The 24494-nt window shown below is 38.0% G+C and overlaps 1 protein-coding gene across 24 annotated transcripts in view; it reads left to right on the top strand.

The window, feature by feature from the left end:
* The window catches only part of THRB (thyroid hormone receptor beta), a 169323-nt gene that overhangs the window by 66666 nt on the left and 78163 nt on the right, over nt 1-24494 (top strand). For 3 of the 24 annotated variants that reach the window (XM_072925718.1, XM_072925712.1, XM_072925709.1), the window contains exons 3-4: nt 21566-21632; nt 23481-23657. The exons of 10 other annotated variants lie outside the window; for them this stretch is intronic. The gene's annotated coding sequence lies outside the window, so the exon portion shown is untranslated. Of the gene's footprint in view, nt 1-18656; nt 18728-21565; nt 21633-23480; nt 23658-24494 lie in introns of all 24 variants that reach the window. 11 more of the 24 variants (XM_072925708.1, XM_072925706.1, XM_072925707.1 and 8 more) reach the window with 5 other exon arrangements.

The following is a 24494-nucleotide window of genomic DNA, read 5'->3' as shown; positions in this document are numbered from 1 at the left end:
GACCTTATGTTGTACCATTAATTTGTCCTGAATTATTGATAGGACTTTTCCCATTACTTTTCTAGACCTTTATTTAAACTACAGTCAGTAAAATTTACCATCCTACAGCCCCAGACACACAGTAATAAATCCACCCTTATTTCCTTATTTGCTTGAGGCTAATATGACAACAAATAGTCTGTTCACATACATTATTTCTTTGTACTACATCGTATGCAAATATTTCAATTATTATCCTTTTATCTCTATAATATTTTAACTACATGATACAGCATGTTTCTCTGATAAATTGAGTTACATAAAAGCAGCTTCACATCTGCATAATACTTTAACAAAACATTCCCTCTATTTCAAGTTAAAATGTGTGTTCAGCTTGGGAATATCCTCATAAAGAAACTTAATTTGCCTTATTAAGAAACACTTGTGTATTCTTATAAGTTTCATTTTTTTTTTTTAAATAATAATTTTATCGCATTTTGGACTCCTGCCTGCCCAGGCTGCCTGGGGCTGGCAAAGGTTTGGTAAGTTGAATTCTGAAGTTAAATTGAGTAGGTTTCTTGTTTATAAAGGATGTAGGATGTAGCTTGGCTGCCTTGCACCTTTTTTTCCACCCCTTCCGTGAATATTTATGTTATTATTTATATTATTTATATTTATTTTCTAGTATTAATCCTTATAATGAATGATGAGAATGATGGCTTTCCCTCTAAAGCTGGTAGAACCCTGAAAACTGATATTGCCCCAGCAGGGTTCATCCAGCTTGGTACCTGTGCAGCGCTGTGTCACAGCATTTTTTGAAGCAGGATTGTTCCAAGGGCCTGTGAGATCCCTTGGCAATGGTGCAGCCTCCCCGGTGTGAGCAGCTGTGTCCCGGTGCCCTGCTCAGGCAGGTGGGAGTTCCAGTGCCTGTGGTGTCACAGGGATGGTGATGGCAGTGCTTTGCTGGGACCCGTGTGCGGGGTGCTGGAGGTGACCTGTGTGTGCTGCCCACCCTGCGTGCCTTCCTGCCCGAGTTGAGTTTCGGGTACCCAGGGCTGCCTGAGGTCGCACTGCTTGTATCCTTGAAGTATTTGAAGTGTTTTATCCTAATGTGTAAAGCAAAATATGCGAGGGAGGAGTAGGTATGTCTCCCCCTTTCCCAAAGAAGGGGAGGAGAAACATATAATGATAGAATAATTAATTTCCTCTTAACTCTGCCTGTACTCTCTCCAGGCTTTTTATAAAACCAAATATCATTGCTAAGCGTCTGTTTGCTGGAGGAGTGCGAAATAGCCAGGTGTGCTTTGTGTAAAAGCAAGTGATTGTAGCCTGAAACATCGAAGCAGACGCTTCATGAGTCAGATCATTCATGACTGCAATAACGAGATTATTCATGGCAGGCTCCTCATTGTGACAATGGTCCTTTGTTTGAAGTCTGCATTGTGTATGTGCTATACTTCCGATTTGAAGATTCCTTCTCTGCTAGAAAACAGCGTTTCAGCAGGGAACCAGAAGTGAAGATCAGTGTTGCTAAGTTCAAGATGTTACTCAGTGCTGGAAATAATTGGGAAAGTTCATAGTTGAGTTAAAATCTGTAACAATGAACTTCAGCGGGATGGTACTACTTCCTGTTGGTCCTGAGGTAGGTTTTTATTTGATTTTTAGTGAGTTGTCTTTTGGTATTGTGGGTTTTTTTAAACTCTGTCTTCTGATTAGAGCTGGTTGTATACTGCCAAGAGAGGTTTGTTGCTTATGATCATATAAGAGGTATTTTGTCTTGATAGTGACGGTCCTGTCTGTACACAGCCATTTTGTTTAAGGAAAGGAAGAACAAAACCACAGCATTTCTTTTGTGTTCAGAGTAAAGTAAGGTTTTCGTTTGCCCATATTCTTAATTTTTTAAATGAGATGATTCTTGTCTCCATTACATAACTTTTATAAGGTCCCTGTGTTAAGAGGTGATTACTCTTTGTGGTGGAGCCATGGCCAGGGTGTTTTAGATTTAGGTGCTATAATATGGCTTGGATTTGTCTTCTGCACACCTGGGTGGTCAGACTGAAACCAAGGCATGTTGTGCTCCAGATCTTTTCTCCAATTGGGGCATCCTTGTGTGACCTTCCTGTGCCTAGTGCACAGAGCAGCTAGGAAGTTCATCCCTTATGAGGCAGGCTGGGGAGCACGGGGTTCTGGAATCCTCCTGCTCTTCCATCTTGAGGAGTCCCACAAAGCTCACAGGCAGCTCTGGTGGCTGCGCTGAGAGGAGGCAACCTCTGCCACCACTGGGAAGATGAGGATGGTGAGTCAGGGATGACTTTTGGGAAAATGGAGAGACCATCCCAGTGTGGCAGCAGCATCTCAGAGGGAATCACCAGAGCTGTTTGCTGCAGTAGTAGAGTTGAAAATGACTGTTTCCCATGGTCAGCAGCTTGTAAGAAAAATAGAGTAAACTCGGTTCTTGAAAAGCACATCTGAAATGAAAATACTGCTTTTGTTTTTACTTTTGATTCCAGCTTTTGTCCTTGAAGCTCAGAGGTTTCCTGGTGTTTTCTTTTGAAACTGTACTGTTTCATGCAAGGCAAACAAGACTAAAATAAATCCAATGCAAGCATTACAGAGACTTTGTCCTCTATCTGGGCATGTGATTTTTAATTTTTTTCCCCTAATTAATTGTTATATTTTACATTAGAAGATTGTTTGGACTGTTATGCATGTTAGCTATGAATTTTGAACTCCCGTATAAATTTGAATTCCAGGTCATTTTGTTGGAAGTTTACATAATATTTATATACTCACTTTCAGAAATAAAAAAGAAGGAGTTAATTGTTTGACAGGAAGAATAAAGCATTTGAGTATTCTGTATTGTGTCAGGCTGTTATGACAGACTTCTTTTGGTTGCACAGCATTCAAATTATACATTAATAGGGTAATGTTGCATTATATAATGTTGGTACTTCTACAAGCAATTTCATTACTTCATAAAAAAATTTACAGTTATCTGAAAGGCACTTTGTGATAGATATAGTAATAATTATACACATGTGATTTTGTGTAGTGTTATGTAAATCTACATTTTCTGCATCCTATAGCAAGAAATAGACTACTATTCCTCTTGAGATACTTGCCGGGTAATTGAATATAAAACCTGAAGTTTTTACTGAAGTTTTTAGTATTTGGATTTTAGCTATTTCAGTTGCAGTTGACAAAAATGCTTTCACTATTATTGGGAAGATAATCAAATTGAGTTTGTTGAAATGAATATAATTTTTCTGGGACTGATTTATTTACAAATGAGATTAAATGGGAATTAAATTATACCTTTTTGCCCTAAACAGTCAAAGGAACAGTGTTTACTTATTACCTTTTCCACACATCTACATCAAGGCTGTTTAAATTGCAAGTTTGATTTAGGCTTGAACCATGAGCGTATTTGACCTTGCTAGGATTACATTAACTTTCCCTGATGGTCTTGGAAATGTGGCACATCTTGCTGTTTTTTCCAGTTTCTTGGAGAGTGGATTCCCCATTCCTAGGTGTCAGGATTGTGTCATGGCTCTTGGATAGCCATGAAGATGCAGACTGATCTCAGAACAAATAGCTGAATAGCCCTTAGTAAATTGACTAATGCAGGTTAATACAGTGTTATCTTGTTATTTACTGCAAAAGATTATTTTTTAATGAAAAGAAAAAAATAATTTGTAGAATTCTGTTGACAGTAAACTTTTGACCATTTTATTTAAAATTCTGTTTTCTATGAAAATATATAAATTGTAATGAAAATGCGTAAAACCTTTCTTGTGACCAGAACTTAGTTACCTAGTTTAATAGGTATTAATGGAATTTTTGCTATGCTGTGCTTGAGAAAGACCTAGGATCTTACATTAGTACAAGGATTGTGAATGTCAGAAAACAGATTGGGAGGGAGGGATATCGGCTTCTGACATAGTCTCCCATGTGTAAAAGTGTAAAATGAGCAATAATAATAAGATTGTGACTATGATGACAAGTAAAGTGCAGTTGTTGGGATAGGACAAGGTCTCATTGGAGTTGTTAAGTATCTGATTTCAGTTTTCTTATTTCTTTTTATGTTTTGAGAAGTTCACAGATTTGCAGCTGAAGTTTTATAGCAAACACCAAGTTTGAAACTCCTCAGCAGAACTACCGAAGTATAGTTACTGCATGTACACAACAGAAGAAAAATATTGAGAAAAAATCCTCCCTTTTCCAGTTTCCTCAAAACTCTTAAAAGGAAGAGTTATGTGAAATATTTTCTTTAAATTGCTTGACAGTGCCATTCAAAAATGAGATGTTTATTGTTCCTACTTGTTAGCTCAAGCACAACCAGATAATGATAATTCTTAGACCTGTGATTTTTCATTGCTAAATTTATTAATAATGGTACTCTTTCACTCTTTTATGTTAGCTTTCCAAAGCAATCTCTGTAGTGAAAGGCAGCCTGATCATATTTTCTCTTTTACCACCATAGTAGTCTCCCTTTTTCTTTCTTTTTCTTTTTCTTTTTCTTTTTCTTTTTCTTTTTCTTTTTCTTTTTCTTTTTCTTTTTCTTTTTCTTTTTCTTTTTCTTTTTCTTTTTTTCTTTTTCTTTTTCTTTTTCTTTTTCTTTTTCTTTTTCTTTTTCTTTTTCTTTTTCTTTTTCTTTTTCTTTTTCTTTTTCTTTTTCTTTCTTTTTTTTTCTTTTTCTTTTTCTTTTTTTCCTTTTTTTTTCCTATTTTTAAGTAAATTATTGTATAAAAAAGAAAACATTTTAATATATAGCCTTGCTGGGGAAAAGAATGGATAGAAATAAGATAAATTGGCCTATAAACAAAATTGTCTAAAGTCTGAATTTGAAGTAAAGCTCTTAACTGAACTGAACTTTGGAATATTTATTTAGATCAGTAATGATTTCCTCTGTGAGCATTGAAAAAAAAAAAAGGAAATCTGGAATTATTTGCCTAAGGTTGAAGCATATCATTATATACATGTCACTGCTATCTGTGGATTATTCAGTAGTTAATATGTAACAATCACTCTTTATAGTGATCACTTTATTTGTGTCAAATTTTGCTCTTTAAGATCTTCACAAATGTTGAGGAAAGAGTAGGAGGAGAGATTTATTTTCTTGAGGTGGTGGAATTAAAAAAAAAGCACTACCACTAACGTATTTTAAGACTATTTAGAGGAGATTTTTTACACATGCTTTCAACAATACTTTATCCAAAAAATCTTTTCTCATTTTTTCTGAGTCTGCAATACTATACCCCAAGGGTGTCTTCATTTCCTTTCGGACTTGGGGTTATTCCACCCATACACAGAGACCTCAAAACACTTGTCCACTGAAGTGTTTTTTCTTAAGACCTCTGGAAATCAGTCTCTCTGTGAGACTGAATTGGTCCATTGTTCAGCTCAGCACTAAGTAAACAAAGAATCTTCATATTTATTAGGAATGGAAATGCATGTCCATGCTCATGAACTTCTACAGAGAAATCCATGTGCTCTGTTTTCACTGTAACAAACACTGTTGACACAATTTCTGGATGCTTTAGCATCCTTTTTTGACCTTACCAGAATTTGGAATATGTGATAAAGGCCAATGCACCCCACCACAATAAGGCTGTATTTCTCTGTTTTCCTCTATCTGAACAGTTCTGACTTGCAATAGGTGATGGTACCATATCAGTGAAATATTTAAAGTTACAAATGTGAGGAGGGGCTGTTTTAACTAGTTTGTCCAGGAGAAAACACTATTAACTCTTCTGCATATACTCTCCCTTCTTAATTGCTGAAAACTTCTTAAAGAATTTCTGGATTAGTGTGAGAGCTTGGCTGTAGAGCTGGAGTAACTGAACTTCAGAGCTGGAGACCTGAAATTTATCTGGGGTTTATCATCTGTAGACCACAGAGATGACCTAGATCAAAATTTTACCTGTCTGAAGGGTTTCAGATCAAATAAAAGTAAACTGAATGCAATTTTTGAACTTTGATTTTCTTGGGCTGATGTGCTTGGAAAGATCCATGCCAGCCCATTTACAACAGCACCAAAGTGGGCAATGATCAAGGCAAATGTCTTAGTAGGCACAGTCACAACAGAGAAACCTTTTGGAAGCATCCTTGAATCTTGTGGTGTGGCATGTGTGGAATCCCTCAGGGATTACTGTAATGAACTACTCCCATGAGACTCCTGACTGAGAAGGTTTTTCAACACCAAATGTGAATCATGAAGTGTGCCTTTGATTGATTGCAGGCTCTTGTTTGGGAACATAATTAATGCCTCGGTTCAGCTGCCAACATGCTGATGCACAGTGATACTTGAGATGTCACAAAGGGTGTCCCCCTTGGCCTCCAGCCGTGGCCCTAGAAGGAAGGGTATCTCTGTGGGAGATGCTCCATAATGCTGGGGTGGTACTTGGAAATAGGCAGTTGAAAAAAGGCCCTTCTGTCAGAAGAGCCTTGTGTGATTTGAATTTGTATGAGAATTTGGGATTTTTTTCCCATTTCCATCCTTTTGCGTTTCACTTTTTCCTCTGTTATGAGTAAAACTTGCTTCTGTAGAAGAGAACTTGATTGACAGCAAAGATACCAGACACTTCTCACAAGGAAAGTTAGTCTTGGTCTTCATGATTTGTAATACTGGCCAAATGGTAAAAATTTAGCATTTTTCTTTAGTCTTTTTGCTGCAGAGATTAGCAATTCATAAATTATTTTCTACTTTGGCTGCTGATATCCTCATTATAAAACTGAAGGGTTCTTAGGGCAGTTCAGCGATGCTTTCAAAGCATTTCCTCTTGGATGAGATCCAGAGGATTCCAGCATGGTCGTTTTGGCACAGTTGGTTGATTTTATAAAACAGGTGTCTACATGTGTGTAATAAATCCAGTTATGCTGATAAATCTAAACAGATAATTGAAAAGTGTGTATTACAGTGAACAAAGCTGGTAATTTACCATGTCAGTAAACCAAAATATAAGCAACATTTCTGTAATGTGTGTAATGTTCAGTAATTCTGTAATTTAATGGCTCCATTGTGTGAGCCATTTTGAAATTCCAGTTCAATATGTTCTTGATCCAGATGTTCATATATTTTATTTTATTACTAGCTGCCTTTCAGTTAAAATATGCAAAACTGATTCTCTTCTTGCTCTACAGTGGTACCAGCCAGTCCATGACAAAGGATATAAAATTAATAAGGAAGGGGAGAACTGAATCATACACATTAAAAATATATGTAGTAAATGAAAATCATCAGTAGGCTTGTATTACCAAACAGTATATTTTCCAAGTGATGTTCCAGTCCATTCTTTGAAACCCAAAAAGTTTTTTAATCTGGCTCATATCACTTACATCAGACTGTTGCTAGTTAAGTTGCTAAGATTCAGCAATATCTCAGATGGCCTGGAAATCTTAGAAAAGCAGACTGACCATTTTACTGTAATTAATTTCATCATTCACATTGTGATGTTTTGGGCTCTTTTTATACATTTCCTTTCAAAATTTTGAAGTCTCAGTCCTTATTTCAGATTAATGCCTTGACCTTATTATCATCATATTCATGTGGAGTCCCACGACCTTCAGAGAAAGGTAGACGATCTTTAATATTTTGTAAAGCTCATAAACAGCTGAAAAAATCATGCTCAAAGGCGATAACCTCCATGATTATTGCTACTGAATTAAACAAAGGAAGCATTTCAAGGAGACAGTTATATTGCAGTTATTGGTTAGCAGAAGTTCTTCTAAGACCCAAAGGATGGGCTGTAGTTTGGTCTTTGTTCCTCAAGTGTGTGACAGGTTTACAGATTTTGAGGGTTGCCTCCAGCTCTGGGAAGAGCTAGGACCTGTGACCAAAGATTTCAGAGATGCAGGGAGAACTACTAAAGAAAGTCCTGGATTCTGCAGTGATTTGGGTTGTGTGCTGAAGCTGAGGATCCGTCAATCAGGAGCAGTAGACTGACTGATGTAACTGTACCCATAAAGTATATCTATACTGTATCTGTACATTCAGGATCTATGTATGAGTTGATGTGGCCTCCATAACTCATCAAATGATAGTCCAATCCCTCATTCCTTTAAATGTTCTGTAAAAGCCCAGTATTCTTAAGAGACTACCTGGATGACAGCTGATAAATGCGATTGTAACAGACTCTTTTGCCCTCCTTAATGTGATTTTTTTCTTTGCACAAACTCTCAGAATAGGTCTGATCCTTAGGAGATTGTTCCTAAGTGCCTTTGTTCAGGGAAGTGCATATATTGCTTCTGTTGTCTCCCTTCCTCCTTCTCAGGATATCCAGCTAGAGCTAAGGGTAGCTTGGTGAATTAAATGCATTTGCACTTTATTTTGAGGCTATTTTCATCATCATGAGCTTAGAAGCATAAATTCTCTTTAGTATCTCTCTGTGCTGCCAGATATGAGTGAGGGAGCTGTTCAATACATTGTCTGAAAAAGCAGGTATATAAATCCTCTTCAAACTGGGAATATAATTTCAAGAATTTATTTTATGTCCCCTGATGCAATGATAGTTAGTTAATCTAGTTCTCCTGTCTGAGTATTATGGGGAGATCTTCAGACCTAAATTCAAATATCTAAGGAGAGTTAGGATCTGTGGATGAAAGGCTTGGTGTCCATGCAAAACACTGTGAGAACAATTTGTGTATTATGCTTAGATTCAGCTGTAATTATGTTTTGTGACCAAGAGGAGGAAGGAAGTGTGATTTACAGTGTTGAGATTTGTGATGCTTTCCATTAGTTTTTACACAAAAGCAGTTGTGGAGCTCTTGTATTTTATGCTGCAACTCTCCCATAGATGAAAGTAATATGGAGAGAGCAAGAAAACCATAATATTGATGACCATGCTTATAAGAATTTTGTGTGATAATCCATTCTAAATCAAATAGTGATGTACAAGTTCGTGTAGATGTTCTTGGTTTGGGTTCTTTTTTTTTTTCTTGTGTGTGTGTTTGTGAAATCTGAAGTTCCATAATATACAACTATTGATTTTTCTTTTAAGAATTAATGTTAAACTTTATACTTACTGCCAAATCAACACATAAAAATAAATTAACACACAAACATTCTGCTTAACATTTCTGCGCTCAGAAAGATTTGAATTTTTATTGTCTCTCTCAGCCACTATATAATGACCCAGCATTTCTGCTGCTGAGCCAGATTGATTTGTTGTGCAAAGTTGATGATACTAATTATTCTACCTGAGCTGTTTTCTTACGTCCCTGCCCAGTACATTGGTGGTGATGTGGGAGTAGGGTTCCAATGCTTAGGTGCCTGAACTGCTTTCAGTAAACCTCACAAAATCACAGAATATGCTGAGTTGGAAGAGATCCACAAGGTCCAACTCTTGGCCCTGTGCAGGACCATCCCCAAAAGTCATCCATGTGCCTGAGAGCATTGTCCAAATGCTTCTTGAACTCTATCAGGCTGGTGCTGTGACCATTTCCCTGGGAAGTCTGTTCCAGTGCCCAACCACCCTCTGGGTAAGGAGCCTTTTCCCTTTGGGTCCTGTCACTGGTCACCAGAGAGAAGAGATCACTGCCTGGACCTCCTCTTCCCTTCACGAGCCTCTTCATCTCAAGAGCATGCACAGGGTGCATCAGAATGTGAGTGTATGTTATGGTTGTTGTGCTTGTAGTGTCTTGGACCTTACCTGTATTAGAGTATTGGAGGGTTTATGCCCTACAGATTGAATATGAGTGGAATGAATGAAGAATTGGAGGGGATTCCTCCAATTCCTCCAGCTTTCAAACGTAACTGGATTGAAATTACTCTGCTTCGGGTTTAGAACTAGAAAAGTTTTTAGAAGCCTTAACTAAACAGAAACAGAGTCTCAATTTATAATCTGGTAAATGGAGAACAGTTCTATGCTTTTGGTTCATCCACAGCATACATTCTCCATAGTAATATGATAAATACAAAAGTAGTTTATTCCATATATTAATGTCATGTTCTTGCATGGATACAACCTCACACTTTTATATTATCTTTAAAACAGTGAATGGAGATGGACAGGAAATATGAGACACACCAGAGTAAGGAAGAACAACACAGGTTTTATTGATGATATCTCCAGAATTGCACTGGTTTTTTGTCAGTGTGAAGTACATACAATACTAGCAAGACCATTCATGCCAGCCTTGCCTTGTGATGTTTTTCAGTGATGATGCACACCCTTTTGTACTAGAAGGGAAAGAAGTCTGCAGGGAAAGAAGTTAATTAAGTCCTTTACAAATACATGTGAAATACGCCATAAATAAAGTCTTTTAAGAGTGCTGCTTAAGGTTATAGTGTTCATATGTCAAGCTCAGAAGAAAAGTCCAGTTACAATCCCTGTGCAATAAGTGGTTTGTGTTATGTGTGCAGTACAGGTGTCACAATAATTTTCTTCTCTTGATATATTGGCAGTTTACTGAATAGTGGCATGAGGTAGTGATTTTTTTTTATGGCTGTCTAAGATCATGGTGCAGTGTTAATGCTTCATACTCTTCAGACTGAAATGGTTTGGATGCGTTCTCTATTTTATTGAGGTCTAGTGCTATACATAAATGTATTTTACCTTACTGATTTATCAGCTTTTCATAACCATATCTGAATTGTCTCAAATACCCTATCCCAAATCATTCAGCTTGTGTTGTAGTCATTCAGACATCTTCCTCACAGCTACCTGTCCTGTATGATAATCTGTGCTTTTACTCTCTGACAGAATGTGTAATTAGAGAACAATGATTTGTCTTTTGGTTTGACATACACTAAAAACTTACTACAGTACTCTTTCATCTACTGCTGTTGTCTTATCCAAGTGTTAAGTATCTCTTATTTTTCTCCAGTTGGCTTCCCAGCTCTCTCAGAGGTGAAATGCTCTGTCCATTAGCCATATAAAACATTGTTGTCTAGGCGGGGAAGAGAAGAGTTATTTCTCTTAGTCAGCCTAGTGTGGGAATTTGGAAAGACAGAATGTAATTAATTATCAAGCTTGAATTTTGGCCAAGGCTCTATTAGAGATGAGAGTTACAGTTTATCTTTCATTCTTGTGATGATAGGATGAGCAGGAGGGAGACAAGAGTGAGGTTTTATGCAAATACAGAAGTTTGGACTCTTGCTGTGGCAGCATGTTTCAGTTGTCATCATGTTAAACTGGATGTTTTATGTGGCTGTGGCAGGAGAATGGGGGGTAAAAATGATAGCACAGCTTAGAATGAAATTGTTTGCAGGGAAAAAAATGGTTAATTATACATAAATCAAGCTCACAAAAACCAACCAGAGCATGAAAGAGCTACAGTGCATGCCCTCTGCCTTTCACAGACTCTTTCCAATTCACTTGGTGCTTTGTTTGCTTTTCTGAGGCAATTCTTTTCTCTTTATGTGCACCAACAAACATTTGACATAGTTTGTTGATGGCAATTTTCGGACCAGGTCTAGAAAGTCTCTAGTAGGCTGTTTAGCAATTAGACAAAATACAAATCCATAAGTAGCTGTACAAGTTATATTTCATAATTTCTCTACCATGTCTAGAGTTAATTTTTTAGGGAAGGAATAATCACAGAGACAACTATTAAGACTGAACACATCCAGAACTGAATGGGAGGAGAAGCTGTGTGTCCATCAGGGCCATTTTTCTGCTGTGTTATTGGGAGTATATGCCACATCAACCACCACTAAAAGAAATAGTCTTATGCAATGAAGAAACAGGACTGGAGAGTACATAATCTGCCTTTGACAAATACCTCTCTTGTGAATTTTCAGTTGTGCTCCTTTTTACCATTAAAATTCTCCAGATGTTATCTAATAGTTTATATAAAACTCATGGAAGAAAGTAATTCAAGGTTCTGACTTCTCAGAATCTCTTGCTTTTATGAATTTGTCCTCTTAAATGCATGGTATTCCAAGTCCCAATATGTCTCAGTTCTTAAATAATAAGAAAATAATTCACAGAGAATAAGATCTGTTTTTCTTCTAATGAAATGCTTGCATTTGGAAAAGGTTGTAGTGGTCTGCTGTGTAGTGGTTCCACTGTCCTTGTAAAACAAGGTGTACTTTCTCCTGTTAAAATTAGAACTACTTAAGAGATGCCACACTTCGTATAAAAATGTAAATCATCTCTCCTGGGAGAAGGTGATTTTCCTTGCTGAAGGAAAGTTGGCATTGATAAGCACATAATAATCCATGAAAATTGTGTTGTCATAAATGAATGTTGAAGGTTCTATCTGTGGGAATAAATAATACTGTAGGGGGTAGGAAGAACAGCAGGATGCATCTGCACAGCCAGCGTTCCTCTCCATCTTCTGCCTTTAGGACTAATTCACAACCAACTAGTTGTGTGGAGTTCACTGTTGAAAGGACAACAGGTGAATGAGATAGAAGGTGAGCCAAAAATTGAAAGAAAAAATATCTGTCTTTCAAAGACTAATCACTGGCTACAACCTTGAACCCTCAGTCACAGGAAGTTTTCTGCCTTACTCTGTTCCATTTCAGCTCTGGACTGTGGTGTAGTTGCACATCCACTGCTCTCTCTCTGTTGAGCAACCCACACCATAAAGGTCAATAATTAACCAACACTTAGCTACTGATCAAAAATCACAGCAGAAATCAGTGAAAACCATCACAGATTTTCCCATCCCACTCTCTGCCCACAGAGGACAGCAGTTCAGAGCTGCCCTGTCCTTGTCACTGCCTCCTGACCCTGGGTGTGCTGGCATAGTGCAGCTGTGGTGGAGCAAACTCACAATGGCATGGTCTGAGCTGTGGCTGCTCCAAAGGCAGAGAGTTTTGTCCACAGGGATTGTCTGCTCCTACTAGAGCTGGGTAAAAGGTGGTGTGTGCAAGGCTACACAGTACCTACAAAATAAACACAGTTTGACCTTCAGAGGGGTTTTTGTTTAATGTTTTGTTCTCAGTCGTGATGAGTAGCTCCTGCATCCTTTCCACAAGACTGATAAAATGAAGTTGTACATAGCTGGATTTGTAAGGGAAGATTTTCAAAGGCATATTTCCTTCAAAAACTCTGTAAAACTATCTACCTGATTGCTGTAAGAGGTGCCTCGGACCATGCCTCTCCTTTTTTATATATTCATTTCTAATCATGGAAACAGGGGATGTATTTTTATGTACATGTTAGAAAGAGGGATCTTTTCCCAATAAACAGAGGTTTATTTCTGGCTGCAATTTTGGGGCTGTTTCGAGTCTCAGTAACAGGAGACCTGTGTGGAGTGGCCTAAATATTTTGGAGCAGCATGTTTTAGTCAGTATCTGAGAACATTAGCTTTGAGTTGTACATTTCTGACCTAAAAAGTTATTATATCCTTTTAAGTGCATTTTATTCTTGCTTAAGTGCTGCACACACACAACAAACAGAGTTTACAGAGTCAAGTGCTGTACCTCACCCATGACCCTGTCTGTTTCCTTTCATCATAAACTCATTATCAGTCAGCTAAATCCTCTTCTTTTTAATCTCTTCTTCAGGGGATCCCACTTTTTTCTTCTGCATAAGTGGTCTGTATGGGCCAGATATACCTTATTTCTCCTCCTTTTTCTAGCAGGTTTTCCCTGCTGGTCAGCCTGTACAGCCTGACCTCTATCCTGGGCTGTGGCACAGGCAGCAGCAATGGCAGGAAAGGCATCTCGGCTTCCTCTTTGCATGAGGATAATGCTTGTCAGTGGAACCCAGCATTAAACCCAGTATCTAGCACCTCTCACAACTTTGCAGACATTTGGAGTGTCATCACATTTGAACTGATTTTAACTGGCCTGGCAAGAGCCACTTCCCTGATTAAAATGTATTAATGTATTCTCTTTCTTTTAAAGCAAGAGGGATATTTGAATTCTTGAAGATAATATTTTCTCTTGGCGAAAGTGTCTTCTTTTTTTTTTTTTTTTTTTTTTTCTGGCTTCTGTCTTGGAAATAATTGAACGATTTTGCTCAATGTAAGAAAAAAAATAGCCTGAATCACACATCCAAGACAGAAAGTTTCAGCCCAAACAATTAGTCTGGCAAAATTATCAGCAAGTGAAAATCAGATTTATAGGAAGCATTGATAATCCTTGGTAATGGTCTGTGTCACAGCTCCCACCTGTGTGTATTCAATTCACAAGACCCCTTCCTTGTCAACATGCCTGCAACTTGCACACACTCTCATCCAATGTATTCTGCTGAAATGCATATCACTTAAATAAATAATCCACTTAATATGCATAATAATCGCTTTAAATATGACTGCAGCTAATGGCATATGTTGTTAAACCTGCTAATTGCTTATAATCTGTTTGCATGGATTGTGTTTTATTATAGCAAATGGAGGACCAAATGCTCAGTTATCCTTTATAATTGTTCTTGTTAGACATGTTTTAATAATTATAAAATTTTTTGTCCATCCTCAAAAACATACAGTAAATTTATAATATAAAAGCTTAGTAATTGAAATGCTATTGTGACACAGAAAGCTGTCTAGCAATTAATGGTTCAAGAAAACAATAACTTGGTGCAAAGCCTTGAGTCTTCATTCTCCTAATACATAATTTTGTTTATTTCCATACATATTTCATACTGTTGTTCGCAGTGGGAGTCAGAGGAAGCCTTTAGCTTAATCCTCTCTACCCCTAGCTAGGAGGCTCTGTTGTGTTTTCATTACATTTGCGTCACATAATCACTCACTGTTAATTTCAAAAAGGCTTTGATATTTCTGCATGTGTGTGTCCTAAACAACAAGCTGATCCATAATGCAACATGATTTATTGCCTTCTGACCTTACACACAGCTTCTCCTTGTGGAAAACAGCTTACAAATGTGGGTGTTAACTGCAGCTTGAGTAGCACAGAAAACTTTTTTCCTGTGTGCGGTACCTACATTCCTAGGCAAGGTCAGTGATCTGGTCAAGTGAGGCCTTTTTGTTTGGATGGCCTGTCTTGCTCACATTCCTCATAGTAATTTTTTTTTTTTTTCTGTATTCAAGTATGCTTCCCAAACTAACTCTGAGGGTGTGGAGAAGTCTGTGTTTACTGTGACTGCAGGCTGGTGATGTAGTGCATCCAGGCTGGGTGCTCCTAGGACCTGATGGAAAATCCCAGTGTGCTATGGAAAAACAGCAACAAGCATGAGCACCTTTCATTCAGCTTGTTTGCTTCAATGGGCTCACATTGTGCCACCAGAACAAGTCTGATGTAAGGGATGCTGCGGCAGAAAGGCTGAAACTTACCAGGGAGACGTGGAGAAGGAAGGTGGAACATTGCCTTAAAATTTATAATTTTCAGAGATGCTGCCTGTAGGAATGCTGTAGGTAGGGAGGAATGATGATCTCAGGAGGTTGCACTGGCTGTACCCTGGGATATACATCCATTTGTGGGAGGAGCCTTCTCACAATGTTGTAGGTAGAACTGTATAAATTTAAGTGGCCTAACTAAACCCAGAAAATCATTGCCCAGCATGAAAAAGTTTGAGTTAGGAATTCGAGTCCAGGAATCTCTGCTGCTTAGTTCTCTGATAGATAGATACTTGTTGCTTAAGGTACACAGGAGGGAAAGGGTTAGAAGAAAAAAAGTAAGCAAAGATTTTGTAAATCCAGTATCTTTGCACAAGACATATGATCAAAGTCTGCTAGAAACATTTTGTGAGAGAAAGAATGTGCAGTTGAAATAATAATTTGTTCAGGCAAGTTCTTTTGGAAGAAGGTGGCTGGCTGAATCTCCAGGTGCTAATGGTGAGAGTGGCAGTGGTTACTTTTCTGGTTCTGCCAGAACTGATGCCTTGTCAAGGCTGACCTAGAACAGAGGCTAGACAGAGCTAAATAAAAAAGTATGTATTTATTAGAAGGCCTCAATGGATACGCCTTGGGCAGTACAAGAGCCCAGCCAGGGCTACACCCAAGATGAACCCAAAATGGTCACAAAATGGATGACTGGTCACAAAGTCTCTCACTTTTATAAGTTCTAGTCCATTAGCAATTTGGAGTTAATTGTCCAATATAGCTTTAGGTTATGAAGTCCCATCCTTCTTGTTTTTCTCCCTTCAATCCACATTGTTTATTCTCTTGGACCTTAAATTTGGATCAATTGTCCTTGGTCCCAAGTTGGAAAATGAATTGTTTTGTCTATCTGCTCTGTGAAGAGAGCTTACTATCCCTTATATGAAGCTCAGAACTACACACTAAAGCAGTACAGAATCTGAAAAACATAAAAGCTAAAACCTAAAACCTAAGGCATCATGCTCACTGTCACGACTTGTCCAGTTTTTCCTCCTCTGTCAGTTTTATTTAAGGTGGGCAGAACTGAGGAGGATTTTACAATGGCACCATGCCTTGCAGTCAGTTCCAGAGTAAATGGAAATAATGGAAAAAGTATTAAGAAGGCAGCAGTACTGGGGCAGGGAGAGAAATAAAGAGGGTACAGTGGTACTGCTCTGTTCTGTGGGAATGAAGGATCACACATTAGGGGAAAAGCTGGCTCTCATATGTATGGAGATTTGCCACACACATGCTCATGTGCTGCTCATGGTCAGTGACCTCATCCATATGCAGGCCTGGATATCACAGTGGTTAGGGTTTGCTAGCCAAGGACTGACTCTGGAGGAAAGTGAAGACTGGCTGGTTTTGGCAGAGAATCCCCACTCTTTGCGGAGTCACTTGGAATCCTGTGAAGGCTATGAATCTTAGAGTCTTTTCTTTGCAGCTCTTTAAAGGTGGATGGCAGATGAAATAAGTTCATTTATTGGTTAGTTTATTCCTCAACTAAATCTGCTTTCTATTTGTACCTGCATGAGCTCACTGATTTGCATTCCTGTGATTTTCTCTTTTCTTTTATTTTTTTGGGCTATCTTACTGTACAGTCCCCAAAATTGAATACCCTACTAAGTCCATTTAGACGCAGAGGAATGGTGATACCCATTCCATGTGCAGGAATGATGGGAATGACCTTGGAAAGGGTCACGACAGTCTGGATCAGTGATACAAGTCGAGGCTGAAGCCTCTATCCCTGAAGGTGCTCTCAGTTGCATGCAGGGTCACCAAGCTGTGTGAACTGGTACTTGTTCTGCAACTCAGCATTTTCGGGCAGGGTCCCGGCAGTTTTGCTCAGCTCTGTCTAGGACATGCCAAGTCCTCATTAACATCTTCTGCCCACTCTTGAGTTCTGGGATTGCAGAGGTTGGTATTTCTATTTAGAAGGACTGATTTTTAGGTTCCTTTAATAGTTCTGCATCTAGCAGTTCTTGCTAAAGCATATGATAAGTAGATATGAAACTCTCCTGTGATCCCCACAGCTCTGCAGTAAAGGTCTGCACAGAACTGCAGATCCCAAGAGACAGAGCATTTTCCAATAAATTCTTTGCCCTGTCTGTTTTCAAATTAACTGGTGATGGATGAGGGGGAAGAGGAAGAAAAAGAATAGCATAATAAAACTCCCCCATTGCATCACTTAAAATTCTTAAGGAATGTTCATAAAAATCAACATTGCTTTTCTTCAAGCTGCTGGGGGGCATAAGTCTTTAATCAATTAAATTCTCATGTTTAGATTTTGTTTTTTAGCAAGGCTTCTTAAATGTCTTTGTGCTGCTATGTGCTGCCTGGTGTTACTTTTCTAGCTAAAATAATCAGATAAGTTTTGCATATTTTAGGTATATACTAGGTAAGCAAATAATAATGGGAAACATAAAAGTATGGTTTACATTAGGAATTAAGAGTTGATGTAATCTGAATGGAGCCACATGAGTTTGAATTGTTTGGCTAGTTTAGTTCATGCAATTGGGAAAATAATGGAAAGGAAATGTAAGAATGTGTGGTACATTTGGTTACTGTGGATAAAGCAGAATATAATCTAAAATTGTGTATTTCTTTTTGTGATAATCCTTTCTAGTCTTATGGGGCAATCAAGATAAAATAAGATCTGTGAACTGCCATTTTCCCTGTAAGATATAAAAAACTTATTCTGGTAATTTGTTCTTGAGTAGGTGAACATGGCTGTTCCTACTGTATTCCTAATTTTCATTTTGAATAAGGATATTAATCTAGCAGGCTGTACTTGATTTGTGTTTCATAAAAAAACAACTGGTGGGATATGTGTAGGCCAGGTTGGAATAATTTTATCTGAAGATACTCACTTCTTTAATAAGAAGTCATCCCTTCTTCTCAGTGCAGTTTATCCTACTACTTTTTTCACCCATTTCAACTCCATCAAGGCTGGTATCATGAGAAGAATCTTCATTCCTTACATTTTGTGCCTTACCTCCCAACAGTACTACTTGTTTACCTAGGGAGATAATAGTTTTCTGGAGAGCATCCAGCTGATAACTTTTTCATTAGACCCCTTTTTCTTATTAGTTATCTCCTGTTAGTTGATCTGTGTCATTTGATAAAACTAATTAGGTAATAAAAGACTGTTTCTGAGCTCCTCCCTTTAATTTTGGCATGGTGAAATGTGCTTCTTGGCACCTTGCTCTTTCCACATAAAGACAGCCTTCAGTTGACAAACAACATTAATCCAAAAGAAAACAAGCCAGTTCACGCATCCTCTCTTGATATATCCTTGTGCCAGAACAAAATAGTTCCTAACAAATTATTTGTACCAGAGATAGTGACATAACCCTGGCTCTGTTTTACAGTTTTGCAAATGTTTGCAGAGCTTCTGAAGAGGCCAGGCTAAAAATACTCAATGAAACCATTCAGAATTCTACTAAAAGTATTTTGTTTCCTAGGACTTTCCTCCCTTCTGAAAATGCCATCCCACCGCTGCATGGCATTTATTAGAAGGTGTTGAAGGTATAAGGTAGGAAATCAGATTTTATATTTTATTTTAAAATTTACGCTAATTTTCAGGCTTCCTTTTTAGATTACATACTTTTTTTTGTAAAGAAAGGGGTATCTCAATGGAAGGTAAGCTTTTTATTGGCTTCAAATTGAAGTATACTCATCCAATGAAAATGGCTGATCAGATTGTCCTTCATGAAAGTTTTCAATGTGAAGGTTGAGGTATCATGGTATGCAGCATTTCAAAGACAAATAGCCAAGAACTGCTACTCGTTTATGGACAATGGCCTCTGCTGTATCCTAATGATGTCGGGATTTCCTGAGGATGCTGGTGGATTTTTTTTTTCTCTTGATTTCTTGCTTCACCCCAGAATAAAATTCTTCCAAGTTTACTTTGAGAAGAGTATAGAACATGCTATGCTCAGATGTGAGACCTGAAGAAATCCTTGTAGTCATTTTTCATTCAGCTCAGAGCCAGTGAAATTCAACTAACAAAAGGATCTCCATGGTAGCTGTTCTGTGTTTTACACCCAGAAATGTCATCTCTTAAAAAAACGGCTTCTACCTGTTTGGTGTTAAATGCAAGCAGTGCTTTGGTCAGGTCTGAAGAACTGTTTTGGTGTTAGATGCATATTTACTGTGTGTTATATTTACTTCCATCTTAGAAAAATCTGCCATGAGGATGTTCATGTTGTGCTTGCAGAGATTTGGAGTATTACATCTTTTGGGATGCAAGAGCTCTAAAATAGCACCGTATGAAATTTTAAGAACAGTGGTATGATAAACCTGGATAGTATTAGTGTGTGAGTTTGTGAGTCATGTGATAAATAAATGATGGAAGTGATACCGAGAGTCAGTTGCAGCAACAAGAAGTGACTGTTTTAAAAACTAAGGGGAAATAAAAGATTGTACTTTCATTTGTCCTAGTTATATTCAGAAAAGATTTTGATTTGCTTTTTGCCCCTGAACATTTTTTATCTTCTCTAGATGCCCTTATAGCCAATAGTAACTCATGGGCATTCAGCTAAGATGCCTGAGATGGAGCTGCTGCTTTTCCTAACAGGATCAGTCTGAGCTACTGCAGTTTATAACCTGCTATAATGTTAACTACAACTTTTTCTGTCTATTTTGACTATCATACCTTGTATCTCAGGCAGAGTTGATTTTGCATTTCTAGCATTAAAGAGAAGAGTTTTCCAAGCAAATGGCAGCCACTGCTGCAAGGGAATTGAAAGCATGGGCTAGCCTTGCCGTTGTGTCAAATTGGATAATTGGTTTTCACACATAAGCAGCTCTGGAAATCCAAACTACCAAGCCTGTTTGTCCTGTGTGCTTTCCTTTAATGTACTACTCATTTTCACTTCAGATATTTTCGTCGACCTCCTGGCTGAAATTCAGTACCATAAGAAGCCCCTATCAAAGCCTTGCTCAAATTGTTCCAGTGCTGTGCTTAGTGGTGCATCAGTGAATTGTATCCTGCGTGGCATGATTTTCAGCTGTGAACAAATTCTGCAGGAATTGCTAAGAGGTAGTGTTGGGAGTCTCTGTATTTATAGGCAGTCCTGTGGTGCTCAGCAGCATGACACTCATTTTCCCTCAGGATCCTTTCCCTGCCTGGGCTCTGTGCTGTCTGCCCCTGTTGGAAGTAAAATGTGGAGCAGTGCCAGAGGTGCTCTTGCCAGCAGGGTTGTGGGCTCATTTTGGCTTGACCCCAGAAGAAGGACAACAGATAAGGAATAGAGGAGGCTACAGCCCAGTTTTGAATGGAGTTGCTCTTGGTTTCTCTGCCTTGGCTTTGTGTTTAGCCACGGTCTCTGCACAGCTGTCAAGATCAGATCCACGGGAAGGGAGAGAGGCTGCTTGGCTCACAGAGCTGCAGTCCTGTCCTAGGCTCTGCAGAAATAAATGAGGAAGTGCTGTTGAGCAGAAGCGCTGCTCTGGGTGTCCTGGCAGGAGACAGCATAGCACCTCTACTGCTTTCTTGGCTGGACAGCTAGAGAGAACTCACCTGCCTGCTGCTCATTTGTGCTGCTGACAGATGCTGCTTGTAGAACTGATGGGAAAAGCCAACTTTTCCATCCCCAGCTTTGCATGTGAAGACAATGCAGTTTAATATAAACATGTCCTTTTCACTGCTTATTAAAACAAAGCTCTGTGTTAACATATTGTGGATTAAACCATGAATATTCACCTTTTCACTCACATGGGGTCGACAAACACTATCTGTATATGGAACTAAGAGTGCATAGCTATAGGAGAACCGAGTCTTTACTAGCTAATTACTGTGCAACATTTTCTGAATTAATGAGAAATCCTTCTACAATTCAGAATTGTTTTTTCTAGTAGGGATTGCTGTTGTGACACTAGATTCTTTTCAGGTTCAACTTCATTTTACTTAGATGAGAGAATTTTTTTTTTTTTAATGAACAAATTGGAGAAGTGCCTAAATTCATCTGAAAATTAAAAGAGCAAAAATACATCCTATTTTACTGCCATGCTAGAGTGAGCTCTACTGACAGTTCAGCAGTCAATGATGTTTTACAGTGCTTTTGTTTGGTACTAAAAAAATAGTTTCTGTTTTATGCTTAAGTTACATGGAATACATCTAAGAGCAGAAATTGACTGTATGTCTTGCGAAGGAGAATTAAAATTAGAAGGAAAATACACTAAATTGTGGTGTGAGTAGGTTGTGGTAGTGACTTTCTTCTATGCAAAATTTAAGATAAAAGATGAAAAATGCTAAAAGCTAAGTAACAGCTGGTGCTGGTAAATAGTATTTGTCTTCAAAGAGCCATAGGGATTTTCATGAATTTAAAAATATCCATAAGTGAAAGAGATTATTTGGCTTGTCTTGCAGATACTGCTGCCGAAGCAAAGAGCTTAAGTAACTGTCCGTAGCAGAGCCAAAATGAAATCTGACTCAGGTATTCCTGATCTCTCTCCTTGTTCTCCAGTTGCTTGACTGCCAAAGCAGACTGACACAAAACTGTCAGCAGGTTGTTCCTGATTATTTTTTTCAGCAGTTAGAAACGCTGGTTCTCTGCGACAGACAACGTTTGTACTACACATGCATGAGTGGTTTGAGCATGTCTGCTTGTGAATATATTTTATTTTTAGAAACTGCAGAATTTTTCCCTGTTCTTACCATTTCCTGTGGTTTTACTCTGGAACATGATGGATGAAGAAGGCTATTTGTGTGATTAAAGTATGAGAATAGCAACTGTAGGTCTTGGGTTTACAGTTGTAATTCAGATGTGACAGTCAGTCCCTGAAGTGTAGTAGCAAAAAGTGAACTTTTTCATCTATGAAAAAGAATATTTGTCCTATTAGAAGTGTGTAGGAGAAGTGAGGCTGCATTAATATTTTAAGAGCCCTGTGGGATCCATGCAGGAGAGTGTCCGTAGAAGTGATATTAAGTCAGTGAGAGTGTAGAAACAGTACATTCACCTGTAGTAAGCAGTGAGAGAATTAACCTAAACAGGAACACGATGCACTGGAATAAGTGTTGACACATGGAGTTAATTGAGAGCAATTAGGTCTGTGCATAGACAAGATCTACATAGCCCGTTTGATGCACGGCATTATGTGAGTAAAGGGTGCAGGATTAGACCTTTTGTTTACAGATTTACCTAATGCTTTGAACTATTTGGATGAATGGTGTTACACAAATGTTAGTCATAATTATTATTTAATTATGACCGCATGTTTACTTTGAACACAGTCCTATGCCTAATATGTAGGAAAGCTGGGATAATGTTGCAGCTCCAGTGTGTGAGCTACTGTTTGCCAAGCAGCGTTTCCCTAATGGCTTCTCCTTCCACGGGATGGAAATGCCTCCCTGGACGGTGAAGTTACACCAGTTGTGGTATGTAATAGGCAAATAGCTTGCATAAGAATACCTTCAGCTAGAACATTTTAGAATATGCATCTGAGATAGAATGCTGGCTTATTAAAATTGAGACTATTAAATGTGCTGCTTGTATATAATTTCAAAATTCCTGAGATGCCAGTATTTCATTCTGTTTCCATTGAGAGTGCAGAAAGCAAATTTCATAGTATGATTCATGATATAGGAGTGCTACAGAATTTCTATAATTCATGTGTTGCTACTTTAATTTGCATTTAAATGTTTAAACTGTTATAAAATTGAAGATTTAAAAAAATTTAATCTATTTTTTTCACTCTTAAGCAGAATGAGGTTGTTCCTTGTTTAACTCTGTTTTGAGGTTTTCTTTTGCTCTGATCTTCCACAGCATTTCAGATACTGTGGCAATCTTAAGATAATTTTATGAGTGGCTACGCATATAAGCAAGAAAGAGCTTGGTGGAGGGTTTTTTTTGTTGTTGTTTTGTTTTATTTGTGGGGTTTTTTTTGGTTTTGGGGTGTTTTTTTTGTTTTTTTGGTTTGGTTGGGGTTTTTTGTTTTTTGGTTGTTTTTGTTTTGGGTTTTGTTTGTTTTAGTTTGGGTTTTTTTATTTTTTAACCTTTTTTTTTTTTTCCTTAAAGACCCTATAAGAAATACAATTCTGAGGGATGTATAGTAGCCTAGGTTGCAAGAGATAGAATGCTTTATATCCTATCCTTTTCACTAAGTTAATGTGAAAAAGACCTCTCTTGAGCAGACTGTGCACATGGACTTGTGTGTAGGATCAACCTCATTCATTCAACAAATACTAGTCTTTTCTTTAACCCAATACAGGAATTTTTTGATTCCTGACTGAGTTACTGAATCCCATATAGTAATTGCAGCTTATATTTTTCTTATTGTTCAAGGCACTCGATCTTCCCTGTGGGCCTCCCCAGTTATGCTTGGCCCTGCTCACCAGTCTGTAGAAGAAGATTTGTGAATCTCCTGGTGGTGACAGGCTTAAGGTGATATGACACTTCCCACGTGCACCAAAAAAGCTTGTATTTCTGTACTTCAGTTTTCATGAGCACCTATTGGCATTGGTGAGAAATTACTTATCCAGTGCATTTAAAAAGCAAATTAAAATAGTCGATAATTTAGAATAAGTGTATGTTTTCTAAAGGGAAAAGGGGAGACATGCTGATTCCTTCAGGAGAGAAGAAATTTTTTTTTAAAGTCTAGGTGTTCAAGTTTACTTAAACTTTCTTTCACACGAAATACATTCTGTTCTACATGACTGTGTCTACCTGGAAACAAAGTATTTTGGTAGAAGTAATTTATGTTTGATTTGAAAAAATTTCTGAAAGGAAGTTTGGTTTTAGAAAATTATTTCACCCCTTCAATTTATTATTTTGGTGTAGAAATGAAGGTAAAAATAATTTGTGAATGCAGTTTCCTTGAGAGGGCTTGAGTTTCTGCATTCCTTTGCTTTTCTCTGTTTTTCCAGCCCAGCCGTATGATTGAATGTTTGAATATTGTAGTGTCAACAGCTCCTTGTATTTTCACTTGATACAGTTGAGCAAAAATTTTGACATTCAGCTGAAATGTTTGAGGAGCCATTACCAGCATAATTCTGCTTCTTAAGTAAATCTCATCTCAGTGCTTGAAATCTAAATGGATTAATATTTTTAATGTCTTGTTTACAATGCTGACTATGAAAGCCTGTATTTGTCTACTTGCCAACCTTCCTTCTTGGCTGGGAACCACTCTGGCGTGAATCTTAACACTGGGCTCCCATCCATTTTCCTTGAGTCTCTCTCTGGTTCCCTCCCTTTTCCTCAGGGGCTCTCTGGAAGATTGTCAGAAGGGCTTTAATTTCTTGAGCAAGTCAGCTTTTTTTGACTCCTAAATATTTCTGCCCCAGCCCTGAATTTCAGAGT

The sequence above is a fragment of the Taeniopygia guttata genome, chromosome 2, assembly GCF_048771995.1.
Source record: "Taeniopygia guttata chromosome 2, bTaeGut7.mat, whole genome shotgun sequence".
Classification (NCBI taxonomy): domain Eukaryota; kingdom Metazoa; phylum Chordata; class Aves; order Passeriformes; family Estrildidae; genus Taeniopygia; species Taeniopygia guttata.
Note: the sequence above shows the minus strand (reverse complement) of the source record. Positions and strands in the feature narration are given on the sequence as shown.